This window comes from Felis catus, chromosome X (genome assembly GCF_018350175.1).
Source record: "Felis catus isolate Fca126 chromosome X, F.catus_Fca126_mat1.0, whole genome shotgun sequence".
NCBI classification, from domain to species: domain Eukaryota; kingdom Metazoa; phylum Chordata; class Mammalia; order Carnivora; family Felidae; genus Felis; species Felis catus.
In genome coordinates, this window is record NC_058386.1 from 14,482,240 (window position 1) to 14,506,782 (window position 24,543).

Below are 24,543 nucleotides of genomic sequence, written 5' to 3' on the forward strand. Positions count from 1 at the left end.
CCTAATAAAACTCAAAATGTCTACATTTGTATCAACTACTACAAGGCTTAATGCAGAAAGGCCAGAGATCTGGGATCACACAGACCTGGGCAAAATCTCAGATCCTTTCATTGACATTGAGACTAAGTCATCATATGTAAACATGGTGGTGACAAGTGACTTCAGGGCTTTACTGTATTGTGATCCTAAACATGTAAAAGTGTCCAGCACATACAGGCACTCAGAAAGGGTTATGGCATGACTGAAACTCTGTTAGGGAAGAAGTGAGTTCAACAGCAGGGGAAAGAGACCCTAAATGACGGTGACCTAAATAAGACAGAAGTTTATTTCTGACTCACATAGAAGTCATCAGGAGCCAGACTTCATCTCTCTTTTTGATCCATCTCTAAGATGGCTCCTCACTAGATCCACATTCTAGCAAGTGGAAAGAGGGACATGTCACTTCTGTTCATATCCCATTTGTAGAACTTATGCATATGGCCACACTTAGGTACCTTTCCCAGCCTACCACAGAACTAACAATCAAGAATTTTCTAATTACATAAAAAAGGAAGGGCAGATACTAGGGACAATTTGCAGTTTCTATACATATGTTTCTTTATTTGATGTAGAAAGGCTGGGATGTTAGAGAAGGAGGTAAAGAAACCAAGAGAAGGACAAGTACAAACAAGGCACAGTTCTCATCCTCAGAGGCAACACAAGTCCTGAGCAAGATTCAGCATGTTGGAAGCTGGAAGCAAGACAGAAAGACAGATGAAAGACATCAGGTCAAGGCTGGGTAACAAGCCACAAGGCTGATCTGCCACTTAACCACACAGTACTGATGAATAATCACTCAAGTTGTCTTCTGGCCTTCATGGGCTGAACCAGCCAATGGGGTCCAGCCAAACTATGGGGAGGAAGGAGGCAAGGTAGGGTCTAGACTGGACAAGGCCCTGACCTTCCCATGATCCAGATCTCCTGGGCCACCACCTTAGCCCAGTCACCATCATATCTGGCCTGAAACTCAGCAGTAAGTCTCCCAACCCATCCCCTGCCTTCCCTCTCAACCATCCCCCAATTTTTTGTGACAGTGGGAATAGTAGGCTTCCAACTAGCTCTGATCAGGTCCCCTTGCTTCAGAGAAAAGGCTTTCCCTTCATGCCCCATGCCCACCCAATGTAGCCAAAATCTACAACCTGTCATCTGGAGGATAACAAGGGCCCAGGACTCTTGGTCGGTAGGTTCATGGGGCTGTTAACACTTGAGGACTGCTCGGCACTGAGCCCTCTTCATAGAAATCCTAATCCCTGAGCTTCAGGATCCTTTTACTTACTGCCAGCCACTTTGAGATCTCGAGAACTTTCTTCCCTCCCTTTCATATAGAGATATCCCTCTGCTGCCTTCTCTTCCCTCTTAACCTGGTTCCCAGGTTTCCAGCAGGCTATACACTAGGATGACCTGAGAAGCTTTTAAAACTCTTGATGCCTGGGCCCTACCACAAACCAACTGAATCAGAATTTCATCCCAGCTTCTCAGATTCAAATAACCTGAGATGGAGCCTGGGCATCCATATTTTAAGAAGGTCCTCAAGTTACTCTAATGGGCAGCCAGGGTTAAGAACCACTGCTTTATAAGTCACTCCCGAGAGCAGGGAAACAGACTTAGAGTTCCACAAATAGACAGTTGTTGACAGACAGCATTTCTAATTCAGATCTCTAGGATGCCCTTGTGCTAAGCAACAAGCTAGCACTTCTCTAACTTTGAAGTGCAAAGGAGTAACTATAGCTGGGGGCTTCTGTTAAAACACAGATCCTGATGCACTAGGTCTGGGTAGAACCTGAGATCCTGCATTTCTGACAAGCTACCAGGTGATGCTGATGCTGCTACTCCCCCACCATACTTTGAGTAGCATGGCAATAAGCTATATGGCTTTCAGAATCAGAAGAGAGGCACAGAGTGACCGTGACACTGATGTCATCCCCAGTGCATAATTAGCTCTCCAGCACACTTGTGCTCCTTATTCCCTCCCACGAATCTGGCAAACCGTGGCACTTTGAGGATGTAGGGCTTCTGATGCAAGGTGGGACAGGGATTTTGCCCATGTCCATTTGCTTCTGGGCCCTCATGTAACTTACCTTCCTCCAGTCATCTCTGCCTCTTGGTGTCCTGGAACCAGACACAAGCAGCATTTCATTCTGCCTTTGGCCCTCCTCACACTGGACTGGAGTTCAGATTTTTGGCCCAACCTCCCTTGCCCTGTCCTCAGTGTTGTGTGGCCTCCTGTTTTCATGCCTCTGTTTCTACCTGACTCTGTTGAGCTCACTCCTCTCCTGGTTTTTCAAGCTGCCATCAACCATGGCCCATCAAGACCAGATTCTCTCTTCCCAAACTCACCTTGTTTTAATTGAGTAACTAAGTCAGGTTCAGAGTTCCATGCCTGTAAGGCCAATAGAGACCTTTTAAAACCTTCAAAGGAGAATCCATGTAAACCCAAAATCTGTACACCCAAATTTACCGGGATGGCCTTATCAATGCCTTCTCCTCATCTCTATCCACATCAATGTTGATTCCAGATTTGTCCCAACGACCTTGCTTCTCTCACATTCAAATATAACGTTCATTTGTGCTTATTTAGGGCCCAATGACTTGGCTTGGCCTTCCTGTCACTCCAGCTCTGGTGTCTAGCCTCAGCCCATTCCCTATGCCCAGCCCCACTACTCCCTTCTTGGCATTGACCATTTGAAGCCCCACTATAGAACCCACAAAGGGATGACTGCACAGCACCAACACCCATCACTTTGTTAGCCATGCTGTCTCTCCTTGCACCCAGAAGCACCATCTCCTTTACCTACAGAATCCTGCCAGGTAGAACAAGGCACTACAGTGGCCTGCAACCCAAGTAAGCAATTACTGAAAGCTGGTGTACAAGCTTTCAACAAGTAAGCGTAATCGTTTTGTAGTCTTGTAGAGAAGTGATACTATACTACAATTATGTAAGATGTAACCATTGGGGGAAATTGAGTGAAGAGTATAATGGGACCTTTCAAAACCCATCCTTACAACTTCCTATAAATCTATAATTATTTTCAAATAAAAGTTTTTCAAAAGAAAAAGAGAGAGAGAGAGAGAGAGAGAGAGAGAGAGAGAGAGGAGGGGGGAGTGCAAGGGGGTGATATAGGGGGAGAGATACAGGGAGAGGAAGAGGTAACATCCAAACTTTAATGTGTATATAAATCAGTTGGGGTATTTATTACGATGCAGATGAAGATTAAGTAGGGCTAGGGCAGGGTCTGAGACTGCATTTTCTAACAAGCTCCCAAGGGAGGCCTATACTTCTCATGAATCTTCCTTTGAATAACAAAGTCATACAGAACACGCTTTTTGAGTGAAATGTTTTGAGGGCACCTGGGTGGCTCAGATGATTAAGATCTGACTTTGGCTCAGGTCATGATGTCACAGTTCGTGAGTTCAAGCCCTGCACTGGGCTCTGTGCTGACAGTGTGGAACCTGCTTCAGATCCTCTGTCTCTGTCTTCTTCTCTCTCTCTCAAAAATAAACAATAAAAAAAAGAAATGTTTTCAGTCAGCCAAAAATTAACATGCTTTTAAAATACATATCTCTAGGTCAATTCAATACCCTTTTCAAAATTCCTAGCTGGGTGCAGTTACTGCCCTAGTTTATGTCCATCATCAAGTATAATAATTCATTCACACTTGCCCTGAACGCTTACAATGAAATCAGATACCTCCCTCCAGGCTCTGAATCCCTCTCCCTCAAGCAGGCATAGCCCAGGCTTCCTCCCTGACTGTTTTGGCCCAACAAATGGGTTATCTTGATAGTCCCTTGAGCCTTGGCCTAGCAATAAGGGTCTGCCTTCCAGTAGCCTAGGCCCTTGTGACTCAGAATTTCCCTGGCAGCTTATTCCTTTGGGAAAAGGGCTATGCCTCTATCCTGCATTGACTGAGGCACTAGCCAAGAGACTGGTGCCAGCCTAACACGAGGAACCAGACCTAGGCTCAGTTTCCTACTATGGCAGATGATATGGGAATTAGGAATCTTGGGGTGGGGGGTGGGGGGGAAGACTCCAAGAAGGTCAAGACCTGTGTCAAGTGTCATGTTTGGCAAACTCAGAAATAGGTGAAATGGACCCAGAAAAGGGATTGTAAACAGCCTTTGATTGGTCTTGATCTACAAGTGAGTAATGAGTGTGTTGGGTGGGAATAATAAGCCAGAGGCAGAATAGACACTCACTGACCTCAACTTTTCCATCTCTTCCTAGATTTTGTATGAACTATAATGTGCATTCAGTGCCCTCATAGGAAACTATCCCTGTGACAGTTTGCTACTGACATAAAGTTTAGAATCAAAAATAATCTCAGCCCCCTCAGAGTCTGTCAATGGACAAACGGGTAAAAAAGATGTAGAATCCAAGCTATACAATAAGTAAGTCCTGGGGAGGAAACATAGAGCATGGAAACTATAATTAATAATACTACATTGTATATTCGAAAGTTGCCGAGGGAGTAGATCTTGAAGGTTTTCATCACAAGGGAAAAAGAAGAAATTTTTGTAACCACGCATGGTGATAGATATCAACCAGACCTATTGTGGTAATCGTTTCACAAAATGTACAAATGTCAAATCATTATGTTGTACATGTGAATCTAACATAATGTTGCATGTTAATTATATCTACATTTTTCAAAGATATGAATAGCTAGATAAATGAGAAATATCTGTGAAATGCCTGGCACATATTTTTAAGGGTGCAATTCAGTAATTTTTAGTATATTGGCATTCTTAATGTTCAGAAATATTAGATGCTGTCATTTTTAGTTATTACTGGAGTCACATAATCATTATATTGTGAGCTCCCTAAGCTTGCGTTTATTCATTTCTGAAACTTTGTAACACCTGGTACTGTCCTTTGTACATTGTAGGTGCCAAATAAATGATGAGCACAAGGAAAACAAAGATGTGGTATGTGTATTATACACACGTATATATATTATATATATAATGTATATGTAATACACATACAACTGGAATATGATTGAGCCATGAGAAAGAAGGAAATCCTACCCTTTGTAACAACATGAGAACGTTATGCTGAGTGAAATAAGTCACAGACACACAAATGGTATCAGTTATATGTAGGGAAAAAAAAAAGTCAAACTCACAAAACAGTACACAAGTGGCTGCCAGGCGCTAGGGGCGGGGGAAATACAGAGAGGTTGGTAAAAGGGTCCAAACTTTCAGCTATAAACATAAATAAGGTGTGAGGATCTAATGTACCGCATGGTGATTATAGTTGATAACACTGTATTGTATGAATGAAATCAGAGAGTAGAACTCAACATTCTCACAAAAAACATTTACAACGATAAATATGTGAGGTGATGGATGTGTTAATGAACTAAATGGGGAAGGATCCTTTCACAACGTATGCAATGTGACCAAATCATCACAATGTACACTTTAAATATGTTACAATTTTATTTGGAATTATACCTCAATAAAGCTGAAAAATAATTGAGGCTCAAACTTGAATTTTTTTAAAGGTGCCAAATCGATAGCAACCATTTATAAACTGCATTTAACTAGAGACCAAAAGAGAAAGTTTAAAGGTAATCTCACAGCAATCATAAACACAGAATTTATATGCATATATATTAAAAATCATGCATGCTTATTCAATAACGTCTCGTTTTACCTCCATGTCTGGAGGAAAGAGCCTGAAATTAAAACACAGGCAACTCATTATAACCTTTTGAGACACAAATCCCCTCCAGTTCCAAGACACCAGTGGACACTAGCTGGTGACAAAGAAATGAACCTACAAATGAACCAAATCGTTGGCAGGTCTGGTAGTCAAAACCCACAGCAGGAAAACCAATTCTCCAAGTTTTAGAATGCAAATGAGAAAATAAAAACAAAACACAGAGGCGTGGAGATGATCTGGCATCAGGCTTCTTTTAGGAGTTTAGATGAGGTTAATGGGTAACAATTGTACAGGGTCCCAAATATGCTGCATTAGCTACGATTTGAAATGGGGAAAATAGAGCTCTCGGAAAATTACCACATAAAACACCACATCTCCCCAAATACCCAAAGTAAAATTAAAAACCTCAGAAAATAGCTTGATACTGAAACACTGGCTGAATGAGAAGATTTAGGCAGCAATTAGCTTGAGTTTGAGAGGCCTAGGCTGGCCACATAGCCGTGTTTACATTTTCCCACATTGCACCATGCTGTGAATTACGGTTAAACTCCAGGTCCCCAGGAGGAAAGAGGGGCACAACTTTCCCCTTCCCCTGCTTCAATACAAGTGAAGGCCTCCAGCACAAAGTATGGAGGGGCTCTTGCTGCATTGCCCCACACCTCCTCCCCAATATCCACCTTCCAGATCCCCTGAGGGCAAAACCTGGAGTCTGTGTTACTGAAAAACTCACTGCACTACAAATCAGAAGAAAAAGACTGTGATGGAAAACAGCTTCTGTCTCCTTGCCGGTTCTCAGCTTTTACAAGAGTTTGTTCATAGTGGAGTATAAATTAACCCAAGAAATTGAAATCGGATACAGCTCAGGCCTCTAAAGGTGACCGGAGCGGGTGAGGATCTGGGAAAGGCTGCCCTGTCTTGTCAGAATTCTGGGAGGGCTCGTGCACAGGGGCAGGTGAACCCAAATGCCGCCAGCCTGCGGCCTCTTCCAGGTCCTCAAGCATCCCCACACGAGAGCCACGGCCACCAGTCTAGATGAAAGGGTGCTCTTGCCCTGGGCTGCCATCCTCCAGGCCCCCGGGCAGCCTTCAGCTGCTAAAATCAGAATGACTCTTTGGAATTGCTAATGCCAAACTTCTTCCTTCAAAGGGAAAAAGAATTCAGAGGCTGCCACAGGCAAAACTGCCAAGTACACAGAATTGTCTCTTTCAACCCCTCACCCCCTTTTCCAGATAACATTTGCTTTTTAATGGCTGCTTCTAAAGCCTCAACTCCACCTCCCCCAGGCTTCCCCTCATGCTTGGAGAAGGCTACCTCCTCATCCTCTGCATGGGGCCAGCCCTGGAGAAGTGATCGCTGATTGCTGTGAACCCCGTGCTTTCTGTTCTGCAGGGAAGTCCCGCCGAGAAGAAATCTAGTCTTTGCTCTTTCTCAAATGGACAGCAGCTCTCTGAAATGAAATCCTCCAGCAGGATCAAACGAATACAAAAATGCAAAGGCAAAATCAATTTTGCCTGATAGGAGAATGGATATACTTTCTGGGGTGCAAACTATTTCATCAAGCCCAAGAGACACCAGGAAAAGGGAAAAGGGAAAAGCTACTTGGCAGACAACAGCATGGACTTTTACTGCTGTATCTTCTCCTCACTTTAACAGGATCATGAAAGAACAAAGAACCCAAATCAAAGCTATTTAGGAACAAGGAAATCATCAAACCCTTAACTGAAGCCTATTGATTCTAACTCAGCCCTCTTTGCTGAAGACTGCCAACTGTTCCTTTTCCCTTCCCCCAAATTGGCTGGGGGACTTTTATTTGTCACATACTATGCTACGTCTGGGATGGGGCTGCCAACAAATTAGAACCAGCGCCTGCCCTCATGGAGGTTATGGCCAAACAGAAAAGACAGGCAAGAGAGATAAACCTCAGGAGATGTTCAGAGTGCCAGGAGGCCCACCCCAAATAAAGGCCCTCTTGCATCTCTGTGTTTTAACAAGCCTTTCAGGATTCTGGTGCATGCTCAAAGTTGAGAACCACTGTTCTAGGCAGAAAAGTCCATGACTTTGCAATCTCTGAGTGCCTTAACCCCTCAACATGGGCTTTACACACATTATTTCACTTTACAGTCCCAGGGGCTAATAAAAGCCTGCAAGGCAGATGTATTACTGAAGATAATGCTAGCTGCTGTAATGAATAAACCTAAAATTTCACTAGCTTAACACAGTTTATTCCTGGCTCGTATTATAGTCCCAGACAGTTGTCCATTTTGACAGTGACAGAAGGAGACTCTGCTCCACGCAGTTATTGAGGGACCCAGGCCAATGGAAGCTTTGCCACTTTCATCACTAGGCTTCCAAGGTCACCGGGGAGTCAACACAGAGCCAGCAGGTGAGAGAGGAGAGCAAGGAAAATACATCCCTTCTTCATAGGTACCTCAGCCAGGAAAGGACACACATCACTTCCACTCACATTCCATCAGCAGTCACACGGGCCTCACCTAGATGCAAATGGTTCTGAGAAATACAGTCCCTGCCTGGAAAGTTGCTTCCTACTCACTACTGTATACTCTGGAAGGGTTGTGTAAATTTTTGATGGGCAGCTGTCATCTCTACCATAGCAGAGGTTACAGTTTTTGCAGATGAACAAAGGTTTGGCCAGATTAAGAAATTCACTGGATGTCACATAGCTTATAACACCGGAGGGAGAGGAGCACTTGGGTGGCTCAGTCTGTTAAGCGACCAACTCTTGATTTTGGCTCAGGTCATGATCTCGTGGTTTGTGAGTTTGAGTTCTGCATCAGGCTCTGCACTGACAGCACAGAGCCTGCTTGAGATTCTCTCTCTCCCTCTCATCTCTCTCCCAAAATAAATAAATAAAAATTTTAAAAAATAAAGCTGGAAGGGGAATTCAAACCACAGTCTAACCCCATACCCCTGCTCTTTAGAATCCCGCATCATCATGTCCATAGTCACCCTCTGTGCTAGGCTGAATAATACCTCCTCCCTCAAAAGCTATCCACATCCTAATCCCTGGACCTGTGACCATGTCACTTTACATGGCAAAAAAGACTTTGCAGGTGTGATTAAATTAAGGATCTTAAAGAGATTATCCAGGTGAGCCCAGTGTAATCACAAGGGTCCTTATAAGGAAGGAGGAGGTAGTAGAGTTAAGGTCAAAGAAAAAAAAAAGAGATATAGTAATGGAGCCAGAGAGGAGTGATGTGCTTCAAAGATGGAGGAAGAGACCACAAGCCAAGGAATGTAGGCAGCTTCTAGCAGCTGGAAAAGGCAAGGAAATAGATTCTCCCCTGAACCCTCCAGAAGGAATACAGCCCTGCTAATACCTTGATTATGGACTTCTGAATCCAGAGCTGTGAGAGAATAAATTTTTGTTTTAAGCCAGAAAGTTTGTGGTAATTTGCTATAGCAGCAATAACCCTCTCAGCACCATGGTTTTTGGTTGGACAACTTGGTAATAGCCACCCCTTGGCAGGACCCCAAGATCTCTTCATTCCACTTTTCATCAGTCCCACCCAACAAAAAGTCCTACCCTCACCTGGGTCCTCCTACCCACCCAGAAGCAATAGAGCTTACCAGGAGAATCATGTGTCCTCACATTATCAGAACTTCACACACAGCGCAGATGTCAATTAAGTAGCATTGAAAAATACTGAAAGAATATAATATTTTAAAAGTTCTTGAAAACTCCCATTCATGATTATTTTAAAGGCTCAAAACACTAGGAATAGAGGAAAAGGTCTTCAACTTGATAAAGGACATCTACAAGAAGTCTCCAACATCATACATAACAGTGAAAGACTGAATGCTTTCCCTCTAAGATCAAGAATAAGAAAAGAATGTCCATTCTCACCATTCTTACTCAACATAGTACTGGGAGTCCTAGTAAGAATAAGGCAAGAAAAGGAAATAAGACACATAGAGCTTTGAAAGAAAGAAAGAAAAAAACAGCCCCAGTTTGCAGATGACATGATTGTATAAACAGAAAATTCCAAGGAGTCTACAAAAATAATCCTAGAATAAGTGAATTGAACAAGGTTGCACACACAAATGATCATACCACTTATATAAACTAACATTAAACATATGGAAACCAAAATTTAAGACACAACATCATTTACACTTACTACAATGAAATACTTACATACAATCTTAGAAAAACATGTTTAGGATCTGTATCCTGAAAATTACAAGATGCTAATAAAAAAATCAAAGAAGACCTAAATAAATGGAGATACACCATGCTCATAGATTTGAATACAAAGCATAATAAAGATATAAATTCCCTTCAAACTGAAATTTATAGGCTTAGTACAATTACAATCAAAATCCCAGCAAGGTTTTTTGCAGACATAGATAAGACTATTATAAAATCTATATGAAAAGGCAAAGGACCTAGAATGGCTAAAACAATTTTTACAAAGAATAAAGTGGGAGGAATCACTGTACCTGATATTAAGACTTCCTACATGGCTAAAATAATCAAGACAGCATGATATTGGCAGAGGGATAGACATCCAGATCAATGAAACAGAAAACAGAACCTAGAAATAGAGCCACACAAACATGCCAACTGATTTCTGACAAAGGTGCAAAAGCAAGTCAATGGAGAAAAGACAGACTTTTCAACACATGGTGCTGGAGAAATTAGACATCCACAGGCAGAAAAAAAAAATGAACTTCAACCTAAGCTTCACACCATAGGCAAAAATTAACTCAAAATGGACCATGGACTTAAATGTAAAACATAAAGCTATAAAACTTTTAGGAAAAAAATAGGAGAAACTCTTTGGGATCCAGGCCTAGGCAAAGAGCTTGTGCACTTGGCAACAAAAGCACAGTCCATAAACAAAAAAATGTATAAATTGGACCTCATAAGATTAAAAACTTCTACTCTGGGAAGGACTATTAAAAGGATAAAAAGACTAACTACATACTGGAGGGAAATATTTGCAAACCACAGATCCAACAAAATATTTGTATCTAGAATATGTAAAGAACTTCCACAATTCAACATTAAAAAAACAACCCAATTAGAAAAGGGGCGAAAGACATGACCAGACATTTCACCAAAGAGAATTTACATGTGACATGTATGCATTTGTAGGGATGTTCAACATCATTAGGTGCTACAGAAATGTAAATTAAAACCACAATGAGATATCATTGCACATCTATCAGAATGCTGAAAATAAACAGCAGTGAAAACACTAATTGCTGGTGAGGATACAGAGAAAATTAAGCACTCATACGTTACTGGTGGAAATGTCAAATGGAAAATGGTTTGGCAGTTTCACATAAATATAGAGAGGCATTTACCATACAACCCAGAATTTCCCATATCCCAAAGAAGTGGAAACTTATGTTTATTCAAAAACTTGTACATAAATGTTCACAGCAGCTCATATTCATATTGTATTCATGGAATACTACTCAGCAATCAAGAGGAATGAACTGTTGATATAGGCAACAACTTAGATAGAACTCAAGGGAATTATGTTAAGTAAAAAGCCAACCTCAAAAGACTACATTCCCTGATTTGATGTATATAACACTCTCCAAATAACAAAACTATAGAGATGATGAATAGAGTGGTTGCCAGGGGTTAGGGATTGTGAGGGAGGGGTCTGTGGCTATAGAGAGGTAGCATGAGGGAGCCTAGTGGTGATGGAAGAGTTCTGTATCATTAGTGTGATGGTAATTACACGAAGCTACACATGCAATAAAATTTCATGAAGCTACACACACACACACACACACACACACGTATAATCTGCAATATCTGAATAAGGTCTGGTTTTGATATTGTGCTGTAGTTGAGCATGGATGACAGAGGTAGAGTGTAAGATGCATAGGACCTTCCTGTACATGTGTTTGTAACTTTCTGTGGATTTAGAATTATTTCCAAATAAAAAGTTTACACATAAAAATAAGAAAATATTTTTCACAGTTTACAAAATGATGTCACAAGCATCATTTGATCTCATATGAGCCTCACGATAACACAGGAAGATGCCTAGGGCAGATTTCAACCCCATTGTACACATGGACAATGAGACACAGATGATCAGTTGCCCCAGGTCACCCAGTTGCTAAGTGATAGTGGAAACAGGTAGCTGACCTCACCCATGATGATCTCCCAATCCAATGCTCTCACTGCCCTCTTCCCACATAGCAGGAATGAATTTTAATGTCAGAAATTCAACTGTACCAGAAATGTCCCACTTTCTTGTATTCTTTGAATCAGAGTAAATCAGGTTCTAAGTACCCATTCCATCATGGTTGTAGGAAGTCTGATTTTTGGCATTATTAGGTTCCCTCCCCTGCCCTGGAGTCACACACAGACCTGGGGCTTCTGGATACCCAGGAAATAGGCAAAGGCATCTTGAATTTACCATGATATCAGCTCCATCATCATCATGTTGGTACACATGGTACATAGAAATCTGGGTACCCAAGGTTCCAAACCTTACCAAGGCACATTGCCCTAGGATGTAAAAGCTTCTAAGATGCTGAGAAGGAACAACTCAAGATACCACTGTTGACCAAGTTTCCTTTAATGAAGGTATCATAACCTATCTTCCCTACTCCATCCATCTCATTGAGATGCTCTTCTAATAAAATGTTACTTCTTATATTTAATAATTATTTATTATTTATGGTTACAGAGAGCACATTTTGAATTTGCATACATGTTTTGTTGCTGAGATATTTGATACAGTGATCAATAAAACACTGTCAAGCATAAAAATACATTACATCAGGATAAAATTCTGTGGGGGAAGCAGAATGGAAATATAATTTCAAGGAGTAAAAGAAATGATGTAAAATATCTGACAGTTAAAGAGTTTGTCTTGGGGGCACCTGGGTGGCTCAGTCGGTTAAGTGTCTGACTTTGGCTCAGGTCATGATCTCACTGTGAGTTCAAGCTCCACGTCAGGCTCTGTGCTGACAGCTCAGAGCCTGGAGTCTGTTTCAGATTCTATGTCTCCCTCTCTCTCAGCCCTTTCCCTGCTCATGCTCTGTCTCTCTCTGTCTCAAAAATAAATAAAAACATTAAAAAAATTAAAAAAAATAGTTTGTCTTGTACTTTTAAAAGGGATAATGGTGGCTGCCATGTCATAATGATATTTCAATTCTAGTAGGTACCATATAAGAGTTTTATTTTTAAATACCGATATTTACAATATACTGGCCATTACATCCTTTGGAATGACAATATTTAAACTTAAGAAGGATTTTAAACACCAACTTTAAAAGTCTGAAGGAGTGTGTAGTTTTTCAAAATTCTTTTAGGGGATATGCAAGCAAAAAAGATTTGGAAGACCACTGATTTAGACCAAAGCTTCCTGCAGTGTGGTACAAAGACATCTCTTCTCATGGAAAGCAAGACAGGTTTACATGACACAATTATGGTCTATTGACTTCACTTGCCCAACATTTACCCGACCTGCTTGGACTCCACCATCTGACCTTCACCCTGTCCTGAAAGTGAAACTCCTCAGCATTCACTCTGCCCCCTCCCTAACGGCCGCCCATCTCTATCCCATTCCAGGGCCCACTCCTCCCTAGCACTGCCCTCCACTGGCTTCCTTCTCATACCTTCTTTAACCACTACTGCACTTTAATTCCAGCCCAGCCCTCTGCCTTCTCCCCAACACAGCTCCTTCCAAGACTCTTCTCTTCTCTCAGCATTCTTTAGTCCTTTATGAATCACAGCCAGTCGGCAGCAGCAGCCCGCCTATAGTCTCTCATCGCCTCAACCCTCTTACTTGTATATGGAAATGCACAAACCTCATGAAGATGGTCCAGAAGTGACTGAATCTCAAAACCCCAGAGCCTTAAACATGATGCATTTGGATTCAACAAGATACTTGATCAAACCCTTCATTATAACCACATGGACAAAATATAGGCATCTGGTTAGATAAAAATGCAGTGAGGTGGATCCATTTATCTGGAAAGATGTGGAACTAGGCCACTCTAAATGTGATGCCATATGATCAGAGCAAAAGCAGAAATACAGGCAATAAATAGAGTAGAGAATACAAAGATCTCTGTGGGCGTGGCCATTTCGGGGAGCCTACCTGGAAAAGATGAGCTATGAGTTGGTATCAGCCACTACCCTATTGTGGCTCTGCCTCAGCCATCTCCAAACGTCATCAAGACACACCGGATTATTCCTCCATCCTGAGAACTTGCAGGCACCAGTCTGGAATTTGTAGATGTTCCCTTGATACTCTTCATTGAAACACCTGGAAATAATATCCCCCTGGGTATTCAGTGACCGTCCCTCTATATCAGTCAGCTATTGCTACATAACAACAATCACAAAAATTTCAGGGTTCACAATAAACATTTCTTTCTCACACATCATTAGGTTGCTTGGAGCTCAGATAAATGAGCTTGAGGACAGCTAGGAGGCCCTCTTTCAAGCTATATAGGATCCAGCTGGGACTGGTTCCTTACAATGAGCTGGGCTCCAGTCCCTTTAACATAGGTTAATTCCTGGGCCGGGTCAGAATAAGCAGTGCTATCCAGGGGAAGCTCTTCTCATGAAAATGGCAAAAGCATGAGAGAGGGAAAATAGAAACAGGTGAGGCCTTTAAGGCTTTGGCCCAAAATTGGACTTGTGATACTTCTTCTCCCATTCCAATGTTCAAAGTAAGTGTCAAGGCCAAACCAAAATCAAAGGGTAGGGAAGTCTACTTTGCCTTTTTATAAGAGAAAAAACAAAGTTACAAGGCCAAGGACATTGATACAGGGTGGGATACAGAATTAGGGCTAAAAAGCCAATCTCCCACAGTCCCCCAACTGCTTCCTTGGGCTCAAAAAGTCCATCCGATTTGGACTCATTCTGTTTGGGTCTTTTCAGATCTTGGGGACTCTTGCTGTGCCTTTCACTAAACCACATTCCACAGTTCTTTTCATGCCAGGGAAGTTAGTCATGCCAGAGACCTGACCCCCTTGGCAGCTCTTTCCAATGACCATATCTTTGTTTCTAATTCACTCCACCTCTTGTTTAATTGAAATCCTACATAATTATGCTGTCTGCACTCACCAATGCAGAATATCAGCAATCCCCATATTCCAAAAGCCAAGCCACTTCCCCAAAAGGGGTATAGTCTCCTTATCTCCTGCATGTTGCTAAAAATCAGAGCAGGGGTAATTCTGTGACAAAGTCTCTTTTCACTGAAGAGACTCTACCATATCTTGTGTTTTACCCCAGACAAGGCTATCTTGTGTTTTCTTTGGCCTTGGACCCTGTTGAAACTCAGCCAAACCCAACTGGGCCCTGAGCATGCTCTAAGGCCAGTGCCATTTTATAAGGTGTGTGTGTTGTATATGGTCTATTGGTTATCAGCATTCATTCCTACTTCTTCCATTGTGTCTTACTGTATTAATAAATCTAAATACCAAATACTATATTTCTCAGACTCCCTTGCAGCCAGGCTTCTGTACATGAACAGCATTCACCAGTGTGGAGGCATAAATAAGATAAAAACCATCTTCTTGTTGCATTTCTGCCTTGAGCAGAGATGTGAAGTATTTGTGAATTTTCCAATGTTTAATTTGCCCCTCTGGGGTGTTAAAAGGTGCACTGATGGTGACTCTCTGGTCCACAGATGGTGTACTCCAGTGGCAGCTTCTGGTTCTCCACCTTCCAAATTGTGACAGAGATAGGCTTTGGGTTAGTTCTGTGATGCTGACAATCATTCCTGTTCAGCCCTTCCAACAATATGGTAAGCACCTGATTCTATGAATTCATGACCTTGCTGTTTAAACACCTAAGAGGCTTCTGTCCCCAGCACTGAACTCCAACAGATACAACACTGTATCCCTCCTGGGCTTGAACTATAGTAGCACCAAGATAAGTAGTAAGGATCTTTGAAAAAGAACGATACTTGATGGGGCACCTGGGTGGCTCAGTCGGTTAAGGGTCTGACTTGATTTCGGCTCAGGTCATGGTCTCATGGTTGGTGAGATTGAGCCCTGCATCAGGGTCTCCGCTGACAGCGTGAGAGCCTGCTGAAGTTTGTCTCTCTCTGTCTCTCTCTGCCCCTCCTCCACCTGCACTTTCTCTCTCTCTCTCAAAATAAAATAAACTTAAAAAAAAAAAAAGGAATGATACTTGATGTATCCCTGTGAGCAGAGGTTTTCTAACAAATGTTGCCTAGGCAGCATTCTTTACTCAGCTGAGCCAGGGACACAACAAGCAATTCCTTTCAGAGTTTCATGAAGCAAAGAAGCAAGAACATATCACCGTCAGCCCTAAGGGGGCCAGCATCAGGCTGCTCCCATCCCAACATCTTCGCTTCCTTCTGCTTGGCTGCACCTTGCCATGGGGCCTCCTCTGATGCCCTTGAACTCTCCAGGCAGATGCTAGGAGTCTAGACCATTCCCATCATACCACATGGACAATGCCAAAGGTTAGCCACCACCCACAGATACTTCTCAGAAATCACAAGAACAGTTTCTGTGTAATAAAGACAGCAGAGGATGGAGAATGATTAATGGCCTCTTCAGAGCTGATGGAAAGCAAGTGCTATCTGCATTTTCGGTGCCGATATTTTCTCACACCACAACATTCTCACATGGTAGCAACCTGGGAGATAAAAACAGCAGCCTTGTTTGGGGGAATGCAGGGGCTTTGTGTTCTTCAGTTGCTTTGGAAGAGAGCATGCATTTCAGGAAGTGTTGCCATGGGGGGGTCACGGGCTCCCGTGGTGTTTGGCAAAGTTGGGGTCTCTGGAAAGTCCAAAGGTGATATACTTAATAGGCGGCTTATTTTCTTTCATCTTCATGGTAAGCATCTAATCCCAAAGACAGTTCTTGAAGCAAGCAAGACACAGCAGGTAAGATGAGATGAAGTCCCATATCTGACGTTGCTGCTGAAACTCAGTGAGGAGAAAGGCTGAAAAACAGCGGCATGACGGGATTCTGCTTCTACAAGAACTGAAAGAAGCACAATGAAGGAGGAGCTGATGGAGAGGAAGGAAACAAAGGAATTAAAGCCACAAAGCAGGAATATGTGAGCAGGATGCAGACAAGGGACCCATGTCCATGGGATGCCCGTGGGGACAAGGGAAGTGCTCCAGTGGATGGAGATAAAGACGCAGAGTGGGGAGCAGGACCACGAGGGAAGGCATTTCAAAATGTACCCTCTCCACAGTCACAATGTCGGCAAAGCTTCTGAACGTCTGCAGCCTGTTTGAAACAGTGTGATTTTTTTCAAGACTAAAGCACACATAAATATCTGAATACTTTCCCAGCACCCATCAAAACACCCAGAAGTAAAAAATTAGAGAAAAGAATTGTTAGACTACTTCCTCAGATTATAAAAGTAACACATGATCCCTGTAGAAGATATAAGTAGATAAGAAAGGATATTCCATGCAGTCCCACCACCCAGATATAACTGGTGCTTTGTTGTATTTTCTTCTGTGTGGATCTTTCAGGAAAATGAGACCTTCCGGTATAGGAACTTGTATATCCTCATTTCTTCACTAAATATTGTATTTTCCCAATCATCCACTATTCTTTAAAAACATGTCTTTGACTGACTAAATTAGTATGCCTTGCATATAAAGCTTTTGCAACTTTCCAATTTTTTTCTTAGAATAAATCCCTAAAAGCAGAATTACTATGTCAATGTGAATGTTTACTTCCAAAGCTCTTAATGCTTATTGCCAATTGTTCTACAAAAACTTTGCACCAATTTACAATCCATACCACTTTGTATAAGGGTACACTCAAAACACTTTTTGGCTTTTGCTTTAAAAAAAAAAAAACAGCCAGTCTTGGGGTACCTGGCTGGCTCAGTTAGTGCAGCATGTGACTCTTGGTCTCAAGGTTGTGGGTTCCATTGGCTGTGGAGACTGCTTAAAATTAAAATCTCTAAAAAACAAAAAATAAATAATAAAACAACCAAACAAACAAAAAACCCCAGCCAGTCTCAGTCAATGTGGTGCCACAGTGGAAATATATGAGGAAGCCTGAGGTCTGACTCCTGCTTTGTGTCTTTGGGAAAGTTAGCTCACTTTTGCATGCCTTAGTCATCTTTGGGAACATTTCAAGCTCTAACATTCTTTGAAACTATGTTTTTTAAACTAAGAAAGATAACAAAAAGAGTGCCATATTTTATCCAATTAGTACAATGTCAAAGATATAATAGTATTAAATGAATGCATATATTATTGAAAATCTAATAAGCATTTGTGATTGGTAGAATTTAATACTCCTGAGAATAGTCACTGGAATTGGCTGTTAAGGGAAGGCTTTGCATCTGTTTATTCACTGTTATATCACCATGCCAAAATGCATGCTGGGAACATACTGGGTGCAAGAATGAATTCATGGGGAAAATTTTATTAACTGAATGTAGCCAACCAATGTAGCTGTTGGTGCCCTGCCAATATTCCTTTGGCCAACCTTAAGGTCACCCACAGCTTTGGTGGACAGTTTCTACACACTAGCAGATTCTAGCCTCAAGCACTTGAGTCTCTCTGCCTGAAGACTTTATCTGGCCACAGTAGCATTCTCTGTCCATACAGGGCAAACCAGAAGTGCTGGGAACTAACAGCCCCAGGAGTAACTTTCTAATAATGAGGGTTGGGAATTGGTAGATAAATACTCCAGCTTCCTCACCCCTCTGCATTATATTCTACACAATCTTTCAGAGAATCCTCAACAGGGCTGAGCACAGCAGTAACCTGTTCATCAATGCACCATCTTTTCCTTGCTCCCTCCCTTCAGCTTCCTGGGATCACCTTCCAAATCAACCATATGCACCTAAATCCTCATCTCAGTCTACTTTTGGGGAACCCAAACACTAGAGTTGATGTCTGCAACATTGTAGGCATATGATTTGAAAATATGCCCTCCTTTTTAAAAGGAACACACTCTCCATCATTTTAATTCCTGAAGGCAGGAAGTAGACTGGTAAATTTACTTACAGGCAATGATGTAAGTGGGATTTTGTGAGCATGCGTGCACGTGTGTGTGTGTCTCCCCAGAATAGCCTTGGTATCAAGATTGATTTGAGATCGGATGCCAGGAAAGAGAGAAGGCAGCTCATCATGTAACAGGATTGAAGAGTTAAATGTAGATCTAAGTAGGAGACAAAAGAGAACCTGTTCTCTGCCTTCAGGAAGACCATGGCACCTGGATGCTAATCACCATACATCATCTGTGTAAGTTAATGGAATAAGGCAACCAAGGCTCTTATTTTTCTGAATCCCTCCAGCTGCTATCACAGTACTGAACAAAAAGTGAGTCTTGGGGCACCGGGGTGGCTCAGTTGGTTAAGCATCCAACTTTGGCTCAGGTCATGATCTCATGGTCCGTGAGTTCAAGCCCTGCATTGGGCTCTGTCCTGACAGCTCAGAGACTACAGCCTGGTTCGGATTCTGTGTCTCCCTCTCTCTGCCCTTCCCCTGCTTGCTGTCTCTTTCAAAAATAAACACTTTTTTTAAAAAGTCAGTCTTCAAGCAAGAGTTATTGGCTGCTTGAAACACTGGGTTTTGGGCAACTACTATATAGCAAGAGTAAAAACCCCCATATATCAGTCAGGATTTTAGTTGCAGATGACAGAATCCATTCTAGCTAGAAAAAAATCTGAAGAATATAGAAAATCTCTGAGAGTCCAGAAAACCAATTTAAGATTATGCAGTGAAGAATAATGCCACAAATTTCACCAAGAACTGGTCTGGTATAGGCAGACCCCTGCCACCTCATGGGCATCACCACAATAGCTGGCACCACCCACCCATTAATGCTGAACCTCTGTTTCTCACTGCTGCTGGAAGCTGCTGCTGCCACCTTCACCCTCATGGATTCCATACAGTAACAAGGGCTGCTTTTCATGTCAGAGGTTAATGTGTGTGTTTGATTGGCTGAGCTCTGATCTCTACCTGCAATGGAGGTTGGGAAAGTGAGAGTCTTTCTCCCATTGTGGGGCATTCTCCAAACATAAGAACGGTGTTCAGAGGTGCCAGGTCAAAAAGGATCTCCACTGCACGTCTTCACCTGTCACTCTCCGGCATGCTCCCCCACTGCCACTGTGCCAGGTCCCATCCCTCCCTACCTGTGAGTTCTGACATATATCTGCCTAGCTGCAACCTCTTGATACAGGTTACATGCTAACCACTCAGCACAGGATGGAGGAAGAGCCTCAGTGGGTGATGAAATTCCCCAGGGGCTCTGTGATCGGGGCCCCTGCATAAGTTCAGGTATACATCCCTGCTACCACATACGCCAGGGCTATCCCATAAAAATACACTCTGAGCCACAAACACAAGCCACACAAGTAATTTTAAATTTTCTTGTCACTACATTTAAAAAAAGGACAAAAGAAACCAGTGAAATTCATTTTAATAATATATTTTAGTCACCCTAATACATCCAAAATATTATCATTTCAACAGATAACCAATTATAAACAAATTTTGAATAAAACTTATGACCTGCTTTTATTTCCTACCTCTTTAAAATCCATTATGAACTTTACACTTACAGTGCATTGCAATTTTGCAATTTTGACTGGCCATGTTTTAAGTGCTCAAAAGCCACATGTGGCTGGTGGCTCCCATACTGGACAGCGCAGACACTCCTTTTGGGATGGTAATGCTCATACTGTGTCCTCCGCCTCTTCAGCTACAAGCCACCTGTGACACGTGGTTGCAGCAGCCCTTCAGAGAATGTGTGTTTCTACACCGCATTGTAATTAAGAAGCACTGTGCAATTCTGTTTAGGAGTTGAGCTAAGTTGTGAAGTCTCTCACTCATGGACCTCAGTCATCCTAGCTCCTGAGCAGTCTATGCTCCTCTTCTTTCTCTACTCTCACCTGCTGCTAATCCTCTCTTGGGCTACGGACAAGGGGGGAGGCAAGTGAGGCACTCACTTCAGGTGGAAAATTTAAAGGGATGTCAAAACACTCAGTAATCAAAATAAATATTTTAATGCAGTATTTTTCAAATTAAAATTAATGTGAAAATGTCTATTCACATCCTCTGCCCATTTTTAATTATATTACATTTTTTGGTGTTGAGTTGTAGGAGTTCTTTCATATTTTAGATGGCAATCTATTACCAGATATATCGTTTGCAAATATTTCCCCCCATTCAGTAGGTTGTCTTTTTGTTTTGTTGATGGTTTCCTTCACTGTAAAAACTTTTTGGCTTGATGGAGTCCCAACTGTTTATTTTTGCTTATGTTTCCCTTGAGGAGACATGCAGAAAAATATTGCTAAAATTACTATCTATGTTTTCTTTTAGGAGTTTTATGGTTTTAGGTCTCAAATTTAGATCTTCGATCCATTTTGACTTTATTTTTGTGTATCATATTTTAAAACAGTCCAGTTTTATTCTTTTGCATGTAGCTTTCCAGTTTCCCACGCACCATTTATCAAAGAGAGTGTTTTTCCCCCATTGCATATTCTTGCCTCCTCTGTCATAGATTAATTAACCATGTAAGTGTGGCTTTATTTCTGGGCTCTCAATTCTGCTCCATTAATCTCTGTGTCTATTTTTGTGTCATACCATACTGTTTTGATTACTACAGCTTTGTAGTATATCTTGAAATCCAGGATTGTGATACCTCCAGCTTTGTTCTTTCTCAAGATTGCTTTGGCTATTTGGGGTCTTTTGTGGTTCTACACAAATTTTAGGATTTTTTTGTTCTAGTTCTGTAAAAAATACTATTGGTATTTTGATAGAGATTGCAGTGAGTCTGTAGATTGCTCTACACAGTATGGACATTTTAACAATATTAATTCTTTCAATCCATGAGCATGGTATATCTTTTCATTTTTGTGTCATCTTCAATTTCTTTCATCAATATCTTAGAGTTTTCAGAGTACATGTCTTTCACCTCTTTAGTTAAATTTATTCCTAGGTATTTTATTCTTTTTGATACAACTATAAATGGGTTTGTTTTCTTAATATTCCTTTCTGCTATTTCCTATTTCCTTCCTGCTATTTTTCTGCTATAGAAATGCAAAAAAATTCTATATCTTGATTTTGTATCCTTCCACTTTACTGAATTTATTTATTAATTCTAGGGGTACCTGGGTGGCTCAGTCACCCAGGTTGAGCATCCAACTTCGGCTAAGGTCGTGATCTCATAGTTCGTGGGTTCAAGCACCACATCGGGCTTGCTGCTGTCAGCCTGTCAGCACAGAGCCCACTTTAGATCCTCTGTCTCCCTCTCTCTCTGCCCCTCTCCCACTTGTGCTCTCCCCGAAATAAATAAACATTCTTAAAAAATTATTAGTTCTAATAGTTTTTTGGCAGTCTTTAATATTTTTTATATACAGTACCATGTCATCTACAAATACCCAACAGACACAATAAAAGATGCTCATCACTAATCATCAGGGAAATGCAAACTGAAATTGAACCTCACATCAGTCAGAATGTCTAGTATCAAAAAGACAAGAAATAACAAGTGCTAGCAAGGATGTGGATAAAAGGAACCCTTGTGCACTGTTGGCAAGAATGTAAATTGATGCAACCACTGTGGAAAACAGTATGGAAGTTCCTAAAAAAAACTAAAAAGAGGAGTACCATATAATCCAGTAATTCCACTTCTGGGTATTTATCCCCCAAAATGAAAACACTAATTTAAAAAGATATATGCACCCTACATTTATCACAATATTATTTACAAATGCCAAGATATGGAAGCAACCTAGGTGTCTACTGATAGATGAATGGAAAAAGAAGATGTATATACTCTCCCCATTCTTCCCCTATTCATTTTCTCCTAGGACCAGATTCTGAGACAGAGCCTTGAGGAAGGAATCTGGTTACCTTCCTGCATCACACATAGCCAAGGCAACATTTATAAAAGGAAAGTTGATCCAAGAACAATTGCTAGTTAACATACTACTGTGATTACTGAAGTAGTACTGCACTTTCTGGGAAGAAAATATCAACTAGCCTGTTAAATAGGTCTTTTTGGTCTGACAGGATCCATATTCCATCATCTTCCTTTCTTCCAAAGACAAATGGAACTTTCCAGAACCAAGAATTTTCTGACCCCTCTGCTAGTCCTCCCCTGTTCCATCAAAGCTTCCCCATCATATGTTCACATCATCAGGATTTTCACAGTGCCTTATCAGCTAATAAAGCACTGATTTTCCAGCTGATTGGTATGAGGACTTAATATGAGTTTCTTGCTTATATATAAACTGTTCACATTATTTTAAAATCAAGTATGTTTCAATAGTTGTAAAAAAAAAATGGTGCCACAATATACAGGTAAATGTTGCCAAACTTTGGAATAAAGTGTCTCGTGTTGTCTTAAAGCTTCCTATGTTGTTTTTGAGCTTCCTATGAATGAGCCCTTGATCAGAAAAGGAATGCCTAATGAAAATCTTTAAAAAATATATATCCAGGCCTGCACATATGCTCATATACTGCTCACATGCCCAGGGGGGCAAGAGCCGAGCCTGGGTACTATGTACTCAAGAACCTGCCACAAAATTATAAGTGAACACCAGGAAGTGAGACAGCATGTTATAGAAATAGTTGCTGAAATTTTTCACCTTTGAGTTTTTCTTTTCTGCATTTCCTTGTAGGTGACTCTTGTCTGGACAGTCAGGGGCATCCATAGTGCCTTGAGGATTACTGCAGGCAGATGCAGAGAGGATGTTCAGATTTTACTGTCCAAAATAAAACCTTGAAGCCCATAGAAGAAAAAAAAAACAATCATTCTGAAGGTGAAAGCAGGATTGGTTGAGAGGAAAATCTCCTGATAAAAAGAGAAGGGCAGTTTTCACCCTGCCCAGAACAGCAGTTTTGTCACTGAAGCAGAGCCTATCCCATCTTGACTAATAAAATATCTGGGTACAGAGAGAAAAGAACCTAATGGAAACAGAAAGCAAATGTCAAAAAATGTGGACTAAAAAAAGTGTTCTCTAAAGCAATGAGGTAGGTTTTCCAAGAATATGTCCTCAGCTCAAAGTACAGTACCTCAATTTGAAGTACTGCACACAGAGGAACTTGACCAACAAAAAAGGAGAATGTCCTTCCTTTTAGGCTTTTTTTTTTCTGTAGCTTAAGATTTAAGTTTATCTGTCATTTGTCATTTAACATTCCTTCACATGATTTAAGTAAAAGGCAGGTGCTATTCCAAAGCACAAAATCAAAAAAGCCAAAGCATAAAACCAGTTCTTCCTTTTTTTCTTAAAGAATTTTATATTAGATGGAAAGAAATTCTTAAAACCCGAGAGCTACCTCTTTGTGCATATCATGAGTCTACCCATTTTTTCTTCTAGAATGAATTTTCCTTGCTTTTTGTCTATTCAGACAGTCAAAAGCACTATAATAGACCATATATAGTTTTCTTGATCGTATGTGCATGGATTACAGAATGTGCCAGCTATGGAATGCACTTTGTTTGAACTTTAGACTCATTTCAGTCCCCAGTTTTATTATCATTTTTTTTCTCCATGTAATTTTCTCTAAGTTTCTACTCTGTTCAGGGAACAATTGAGAAGGTAGTGTGCAGTTAAAATTAAAATCTGCCACTTCCCACATAAAATATGTAAATAATGCAATGCAGTTTTGCATTTTTAAAGGCAGCAACTTTAAATTCTCTTAAGAAGTCTAAGAAAAACCATGGATTAATTTAACCCTGTGACCTCCAACCCTTCACATTCCACAGGATTTTTATTCTAATTAATGGGAAGGATTAAACATCTGGATGTTTGGCCTCCTTCTAACATCTGCCATTCAGTTGACTTAGTTTATTATCCGCATATGGCTGAATGAGTCCCTTAATCTCCTTCTTCAACTCCTATGAAAAGCAACCAAAATAAAAAA

The 24,543-nt window shown here is 41.2% G+C and overlaps 1 protein-coding gene across 3 annotated transcripts in view; it reads right to left on the reverse strand.

Annotated features, from left to right (window-relative positions):
• The window catches only part of RAI2 (retinoic acid induced 2), a 375,422-nt gene that overhangs the window by 290,374 nt on the left and 60,505 nt on the right, over window positions 1-24,543 (reverse strand). The window contains exons 2-3 of one of the 3 annotated variants that reach the window (XM_045050656.1): window positions 23,265-23,346; window positions 13,804-13,971 (exon numbers count right to left, since the gene is read on the reverse strand). The exons of 1 other annotated variant lie outside the window; for it this stretch is intronic. The gene's annotated coding sequence lies outside the window, so the exon portion shown is untranslated. The remainder of the gene's footprint in view (window positions 1-13,803; window positions 13,972-23,264; window positions 23,347-24,543) is intronic. One more of the 3 variants, XM_045050657.1, reaches the window with a different exon arrangement.